Here is an 8,948-nt window from a genome sequence, read left to right as displayed (position 1 = left end):
AGTGTTCGTGATTTTATGTGGTTTCTTGGGCTTAGCAATGTCATAAGTGAAAACTTATCCATAGAAAACTACATAAAGCCAAAGCCTCACCCCTATATCAGGAAAGCATACCACATTCTGAGTAATAATCTCTTCTCAACCATAAGGCAGTCTGACCATTTTTCCCTCCCTGGTTCAGACTCCTTGCAGTGATCAGTGCAATTGTGTGATACTGTTGCTTGTGCTTGTACAAGTCACTTTGCCATTGCCTACTCTGTGTGTGATAGCTGCCAAAATATGCCAAGGTGTCTCATTCCAATCTCAAAAGAACTGATATCTGTACCAATGCTACTGCCACCAAAACTTCTGGAGCTACTCCCGACCTCACTGCACAAGGTATTAGTACAGCCAGCAATTGCCAAAAGCAATCCAGGACAGAACTGTGCTCTCTGCTGTTCCAATCTCAAAAGAACTGATATCTGTACCAATGCTACTGCCACCAAAACTTCTGGAGCTATTCCCGACCTCACTGCACAAGGTATTAGTACAGCCAGCAATTGCCAAAAGCAATCCAGGACAGAACTGTGCTCTCTGCTGAGGTGAACGAATTCCTTACACCCTTGATCTGAGTTACACACATGCTCTTAATATTCTTCAGAGTGGCGAGTGGGCATACTCATTGAGTTTTACTTGAACCTCTAGGACTTGAACATGAATACTTGGAGGTAAGGATTAGAGTACTATCTCAGCAATACACTGTAATATATACAAAATTGGTCCTACATATGTGCCTCACTTGTGCCTCACTCTCCACATATCTCTTCTTCTCCTTACAATCTCTTGATGTGCCTGCCTAGTCATGGGTGACACAAGTAGAATCAAGATGTCATGCCATGTTGTTCACCTGGTTTAGGGTTTATTTGCTGGTAAACCCATACTACTTACTGCTCATTATTTTCAGTTTAACACTATCAGGAAAATATTTTATTAGCATCTGGACTTTACTGAGTGTTAGACAAATGCTTAAGCTATTTCCCTAAACTGACATTAAATAACAGGAAATTAGGTCACTGTTTCTGCCACTCACATTCATGCTCATACATACACTCTCACAAAGTTGTCACAATGCCCATAACTGATCTACTTTTAATTGCTTTAGCCACAATCATTACAGAAAACTGCCCCGCCTCTCAGGGCATTATTTCAAGAAAAGACACCACCATCTGTTCAATCAGGAAAGTAAAGTCCTATGAGCCATATATTCCTCCGCCTCCCTCATCCTTCATACTCAATAGGTTATTTCAGTTCTTTTTTTGAATTATCTCTTGAATCTATTCTCATCTTTTACTTTCTATTTGTACCTTCATCACTACTTGCTTGGGTATTGCAATGACCAGTTAGGTCTTCTCTCTCTCTCATCACACCCCCCTTCCTGTCTTCCACATTGTTGCCAAAAATTTTCTAAAACTGGCAACTTCAGATGTTCTTTTATTTGTTTTTGTTTGTTGCCTTAGTCATCTTTATCCCTATTGTAGACAGCACCTGGTATGGAGTAGCAACTTAATAACTGTTATCCACTGAGTAAATAAATTTTTCAAAAAGAAATGCTCAGCCAATGCAGACACCTTCATGAATAAATTTTGAATTCATTAGTCCTTAATAGACATTCCATTCTCCATCCATCTATAACTTTCTGAAATTAAGTTGTCAGAATCAGCCATGACTGCTCTTTTCCTTGTAAGCTAGAAATACTTCTAATGTAAACAGAAGCTTTCAGTTTCCAAATTTGATATCTACACAGAAGTTTAGATGTAGGGTCTCAGCTGAGAGGTCTGTTCTGCTCTAACACTGCTGACAGAGCTCCTAAACAGGCACTGTGATTCTCAAAAAATAGAGACTTGCACCATACCATGATTCTCAAAATCTGGGAACCAGATGTCATCCAGAGTTGGAGATGGAGCTCTGTGACAGCAGGATCTTTTATTCATTAATGCTAGTCTTTTATGACAAAGTAGGAAAGACGCACAGCAGTGCCAGCGTGAGATGAAATAGGAACTTATTGTACTCATTATTTACTTTACTTTCATGACGCCTATTGAGGTATAATCCTGCATAGAAATATAAAAACCCTACCTCCTTTTGGCTCTATTGTCAGAGTATAACGTTCTCTCTTGGAATGACAAATTAGAGCTATTTTTTAAATTGCATACTGTGAAATCAGACTTTGAAAATGTTTTGTAATGAGTCTTTGGTTTGCTAGTTGAGCTGAAGTTGAGTAGCTGGTTGAGTAGCTAGAAACTAGAAACTACATTAATAGTTATAAGTTACCAATGTAAAGAACAACTATGCTCTCAGTTACTAGTACCCATTTGATTCCACTGGCAAACATTGAAGCCTTCATTTTGTAACTGGAAAGGATGGAGAAACTTTGACTGGAGTCAGGACATTAGGAGAAGGGGGAGGATGGCATAGGGAATGACATGACATCTGCTTCTCACCCATTCTTTGGGATTATTTCAGAACTTCTATTATCAGAGGGATTGAAGAAGTATTTGACAATATCTTTAAGTTCTAGGTACAAGTAAAGCTGCTTTAAACCCAGGTGACAAGCTGGGGAATAGAGCAGTTAAAGAAACCATTCCCCTCACTTCACATGGAACCTTGAATTGCTCAGGCATCCTGAGGGTTAGAAATTTGCAAGTGACTGAAACAGTAACCTTGACCTTTACCTGATGCTATCATGATGGGTGAAGCCTCTACAAGCAGCTCTGTAGAAAGCAGAAGAGAACAGAAGAAAATTGAAGTACAAGAGGCAGAAAACAAGGAGGACACTGTGAAATGAATTCATTTGATAGCTGGTTTGGGGCCCATGAGAAACTCCCTCCAAGGAAATCTCACAAATAAAGAGGATACACTTCGAGGATGTTATTTGTGGGCAGTCAATCTAATAGGGATGCATCTCATTATGCTTTGGGTATTAAAAAAAAAAAAAAGTGCTGCTTCCCTTATAGTCACAAGCTGTAAGACCTAGAATATTTGGTTAATTTCTCTGAGACAGTATACACTCTTAATTTAGCATAGAGGAATCACAGAATCCTAGGCATAAACATAACTGAAGTGATTTGGAAGATAAGGAGGACATTGTAGCCAAACTCTTTACTGGGAAACAATTTATATTTGGGTTATTTTTGTATAAAGATAAGAATGATCATGTAAATGTGTCATGAACTAGTGATAATGAGTGAAACAATTTATTGTCAGGTGAGCCACTGCGCGGGGTGCAGGAACCAGCAGCTCCTGGGCTCTCCCTGCTGAGGGGTCACCTGTCCTGAGGAGCCAAGGGCCGAGGCCTGGGGATGTGGACTGGAGAAATTCTGTCCCTAGTGCCCCTAGCTGGGAGCAAGCTGTGGCCCCATCCCTGGACTCCAACTGACGCAGGCTGGGCTGCAGGAGCTACTGCCCTTTTCTTCCTGCCACCGCCTCTGTCTGTCTAGCTCAAGTATGAGGTGCCAGTGTGCTCTGGGTTCTGTGCTAAGTGCTTCTTGGGATGGTGCCAGCTACTTCTCACCCCATTGTACAAATGCAGCAGCTGAAGCTCAGAGACGGCAAGTGATTTGCCCAAGATTCCACTGCTAGCAAGAGGCAGAAGTGGGTTTGGATCATGTTTCCCAAGCCAGTGCATTTAGCCATCCACCCTCCCCACTGATGTACCAGTGCCTTCCTTGGGTCTATTGGACCCAGCCATGACGGGTAGGTAGGCTTGGCCTTTTGGGGGAGTAGTTGAGTCTGGGGTAGGATCTCAAGATCTCGGGCTGGAGAGAGTTGTCTCCTGCCCACTGTCTTCATGGGGAGATTCTGTCCATGGGTGGGCAGCTGCTTGTACTCACCCATTAGGAAAGAGCGAGATGCCAGCAGAATGGGCAGTCCTTGATGTCAGTGAAGGTGGGTGCTGTGGGTTAAATGTGTCCCCCAAATTGCATGTATTAGAAACTTGGTCACTATCATTAACAGTGTTGAGGGTGGGAAATCCAATTTTGATGTTTGAAAGGTGGGGCGTTTGAGAGGTGATTGGATTTTGAGGACTGTGCCCTCATGAATGGATTAACCTATTCATGAAGTAATGAGCTATCAAGGGTGTGGTTCTGATGGCTTTATAAGGAGAACAAGGGAGAAGGTTATCTCTCTTGTTCAGGCAACCAAGAAGAAGGGCCTCACCTGATGTGTTCCCTGGACCTTGGACTTCCCAGCTTTCAAACTACAGAAATCATGGATATAGATGCTGAAAGAGAGAAAACAGCAAAGAGATCAAGGAGCTAGAAAGGATTTTGGTTCCTAGTTCCTCGAGTATTCAAGCAGAGTTCTCAGAATCACGTCTCAACTCGGATTCTGCCTCCCAGTGAGGACTTGGGAATAGCATGAAGAAATATGGAAGCTGGCTGGGTCTCAAGGCTCCAGGGTGAATAGCCTGCCCCCAGACATTTACATAGGGCACTTCATGATGCCATACTTCAAGGACCAGCTCACCAGAGCTGGGCCTCTCGCCAATGAAGGCACATGTGAGAAGGCTGCCCAGGGAATCAAGGCTTTTGAGGAGCTCCTCAGGACCAAATGGAAAAACTGGAGAAAAGCCTCACTTGCAAAGTTAGTGGTGAGCAACTTCCCTCAGCATATGCTTTAGCCCAAGTTACTGAAGCTCAAGTACATGTGGCAGAAGCAGAGCAGGGCCTCCAGCCAGCCAGAGAGGCAGACCCTGGAGAGGAAAGCCCAGGAAGTGGAGAAGGAAGTCCAGGATATCAGCCAGCTCCCAGAGGAGGCCTTGCTGGGGAAGATGCTGGACAGCCATGACTGGGAGATTTCCAAAATCAACTTTGAAGAAGGGTGCAGCACCAAGGAGATCTGGAAGCTCTGGTAGAACTCTGAGCACCTTAGCATCAAAAAGCAGGAATGGAGCAGGGAGGAGATGGAGCAGCTGATGACCATCACAGCCCCATTTGGCCACCTGGAATGGCAGAAAGTCAAAGAGAAGCTGGGGACCAGCTGTGGTAACTTTCAGTGCCTGCAGAAATTCCAGCAGCATAACAAAGCCCTGAAAGTGCAAGGAGTGGACAGAGGAGAACGATGACATGCTCACCCAGAAGATGCATGTTGGGAGCCACATCCCCTACCGCAGAATTGTCTACTACATGGAAGGGAAAGACTCCATGCAGCTGATCTGTCAGTGGACCAGAACCTTGGATCCTAGCCCAAAAAAGGAATTCTGGGCCTCACAGGAAGATGCTAAGTTGCTTCACAGTGTTGCCAAGTAGGGGGAGCAGGATTCATTTAAAATCTGGGAAGAGGTGCCAGGTAGGAGTGATGCCCAATGCCAAAACAAGATCAATATCTCAGAAGATTGCATTTCTGCTTCAAAAAGGGATGATGGAATTCAAAAGAGGAATGATTAATTGAATTGATAGAAAAATACAGTGTTGGTTATTGGGCAAAAATAGCTCCTGAACTACCCCATCAGTCAGGCTTCCAGTGTCTGCACAAATGGAAAATCATGACTGGGAAGAAGCAGAGTCTCCAGAGGAGGTGGCAGACGCCCCATGGCTGATTTCAGTGGAACACCAGCAGCAGCAGCAGCAGCAGCATTGAGGACTCAGGAGCAAGCAAGAGGAGACCCAGGAAGGTGGCAAAGTGCTGCTGTCCTCGCAGTATGTGGTCCCAGATGTGGACCTGTGAGTTCCTGCCAGGCAGAGCATGTGCCAGCCATGGAGAAGAGGTGCAGGGGCTGGTCAGGAGGCCAAATCACTTCCCCCAGCCCTGCTAAGGGGTCCAAGGAAGTTTCTGCCATCACCTCAGCTCCTGGAGTAGAGATGAGCCAGGCACAGGCCCCCTGAAGGACCCACAGGACATCCTGAGAGGTGTTCAGTACCCACACTTGGCAGACACTTACCTGGCAAGCACAGAGGAGCTGGTCTGCAAGGATGGGAAGTATCTGCACATTGGGGTGCCATTAGAGACCATGCTGAGGGTGCTCAGGACCAACATGGCCACCTGGAGCCATGTGCTGAAGGAGAAACTGAGGCAGCCACCCCTGCCCAGCTCACTTCTGGGGATCAGCCCTTGTGACAGCATGGCTGGGCCCCATGTGCAGCAGCTGTGGTAAGGAACCTTCCAGAATGGACAGCAGTGCCAGAGACGTGGTCTGTACAGGAGGCTCCTTGTGAACAGGCTTTTGCTGGCTATGATCCCCTGAGTGGGTGATATTGTCTTGTCCCTGTCCTGTATTCAGGTTCCCCAGAGACCCACTGTGGCGCAGACTCAAGACAATGTCATCAGGAAGCAGCTCAGCATGCCCGCCTGAACAGCACCCCAGTGTTTACCTTTTTATTCTACTGTTCCAGATTCATACTGCCAGCTGCATGGAGGTCTTTTGAGAGAGGAAGGCCTAGCCATCCAAGCTGCTCCAGGCTGGTACTCAGGAGCCACTGCCATGTCTTCAGCAGTGGCCTTCCAGGCTGCCTCTTCCCAATGTGCCAGCTCGAGGAGCTGCACAGAGAGATAGCCACAAAGCGAGCCGAGGGCTGAAGTCCCACTGGGCCAAGTCCACCCTGTCCCAGTTGTCCCTGCTGGCTCCATGTGGCACCCAGCCCAAGCCCAAGACTCTGTCAGAGCTGCTTCAGGAGAAGTAGCTTTGGGAGACCTGTGCCAGGAAGGCCTCCCAGGGACCTGCTGTTCTCTTGCCACAGCCGCGGGTCTCCTGGCCTATGATCCTCCAGCCCCCACTTCCGCCCACCCCCTCACGGCTCCCCAGCCACCATTTCAAACCAAGCACTCTCTGGGCCTGGGGCCCCGGCAGTGACGAGTCCAAGTGCCCCTGGCTCCTGGCAAGATGTTGGGACTTCAGCCAAGGATGAGACACACCCCTTCCACACACACCCTGCAATCCCTGCCCTTCGCTCCTACCTCCACAGGGGCTGAGTGTACATCCAGTTCCGCCTCCAAAACCTCTGCCCTGGGCCCCAGTCAGGTCCCTGTGAGCTGCTGCTAACTCGGAAAGTCTCAGACCCTTACCACATCCCAGAAGCAAGGCCTTCCCAAGGTTTTACCCTTTCTCCCTCTAGCTCCCACCCCCACTCAGCTGCCGGTCCAGGCCCTCAGCCTGATGTCAGCTCTGGGCATGCACAAGGGTAGGCCCCAAGTGGTGGCCAACATACCTCCCCGTCACCTGGGTGCTCACAGCCCAAGGGCTTGTGCCTGTGCCTGTGCCAGCTGCAGTGGGCCTTCCCAGGCTGGGAAGTACCCCTGACCCCACAGGGCTGCTGTGGACTCTCCTGTCAGCTGGGTTGGAGAGTGAGGCAGCCCAAAGTCCCAGGAACATGGAACTAGATCCTTCCTCTAGGACAGACTCCTTGACCCCTGCAATATCACTCCCATCCCAAAGTCCTGCAGAAGTGGGTGGTGATACAGCCCATAACCCTTGAGAGTCCCAGAGGGCCAAGGAGACTTCTATAACCAGTACATTCTCCCATGCCCACCATCCTGTGGCAGAGCTCCCCTGATCAAGCAAGATGCCTGTCCATGGTGCTGCCAGCCCAGAGAGTGGTCCAGGAGGGACACCAGGGTCCCGCTCAGGGACATGGGAGCCCAAGGGGCCTCTGGGCCTCAAGAGGCTACCCCCAAACATGGTCTGGGCCTGAGAAGGGAGCCCCAGACCTGGGTCTGCTCTCCCAGAAGAATGAAACATCCATATGCAAGTGGCTAACGGGGTATGGGGGACATGTGTGCCTGGCCTGGGGAGCAGGCTGCCCTACCAGCCCCTATTCTGTGCAGCCTGCGAGCACTGTCTGGCCTCCTGCTCCACAAGAAGGCTTTTGAGCACAAGGCCACGTCAGTTGCCAGGTGCAAGGCTTAGCCCTGGGCTGGAGCCCTGCAAGCCTCGCTCTGGCTGGTGTGGAAACAAATCCAGCACAACCTGGACTACCTCCTGCTGAAGGCACAATTCCTGCTGGCCTTCACACTCCCTGCACTTCTGGCTACCCTTCCCCCACATGGCATTTCTACCACCCTGTCTGCAGCCACAAGACAAGGGTGGGCCCCAATGGTGAAGATGAAGACCTGGATGAGCTAGAGCTTACTGATGGGGACGGGCAGCCGGACTGCACAGTAAGTAGAGCCCAGGTGGGACCAGAAGCCACGAGGCCCATTCAGGGAGCCCCAGACTCTGCTGGCAAGGGCTCTGCCCCTTCCTGCCTGGATGCTTCTAATGACCTTGATGTGCTCAGAACTTGGCACACCAGGCACATCTGGAAGCTGAAGCAGTTGGTGTGAGCAGCATGGATGAGGACTCCCTGAGGCCTGGAAGCCCACTGTTGCTGCTCACAAGAGGTAAGGCCCATGCCTGCCCCACCACCCACCTTGCAGGAAAAAATGGCCGGAGGCCAGGGGAGCTGCCAGCCCTCAGACTGACCTCTGTCCACAGTGGGTAGTGGGAGGCTCTGCAAACAGTGACCATGTTATCACAGGGGCTTGGCTGGTTCCCAAGTACAAATCTGAATATTTGAAGGAATAAAGTAAATTTTCTTAATTAAAAAGCAAATAATAATAATAATAATAATAATAATAATAATAATAATAATAAATCAATAGATGGGTAAAGTAAATTTTCTTAATTAAAAAGCAAATAATAATAATAATAATAATAATAATAATAATAAATCAATAGATGGGCTGAAACCCATTACCGTAATTGGGGTTTCATTATTTACTTTCATATTGTAGAAGTATCCCTTCATAAACATAAGTATTGCTTTTATAATAGGCATGAATTACACAGACATACACCAAATAAAATTTATAATTATTTTAAGGATTCATGGTACAGACGTTGGAGTTGAAAATCAAAACAATGTAATGTACTCAAACTGGATTTTTTTAGCAGCATTTGTCTTTTGACTATTTTCCTCTACCTCTTTCTAAATATT

At 47.7% G+C, this 8,948-nt stretch overlaps 1 pseudogene; it reads left to right on the top strand.

Moving 5' to 3' along the window:
• Positions 1-324: 324 nt before the first annotated feature.
• Positions 325-8,295, top strand: LOC103605077 (annotated as a pseudogene).
• Positions 8,296-8,948: the final 653 nt, after the last annotated feature.

This window comes from Galeopterus variegatus, unplaced genomic scaffold (genome assembly GCF_000696425.1).
Source record: "Galeopterus variegatus unplaced genomic scaffold, G_variegatus-3.0.2 Scaffold5574, whole genome shotgun sequence".
NCBI lineage: Eukaryota > Metazoa > Chordata > Mammalia > Dermoptera > Cynocephalidae > Galeopterus > Galeopterus variegatus.
This window is presented reverse-complemented; position numbering and strand designations above follow the sequence as displayed.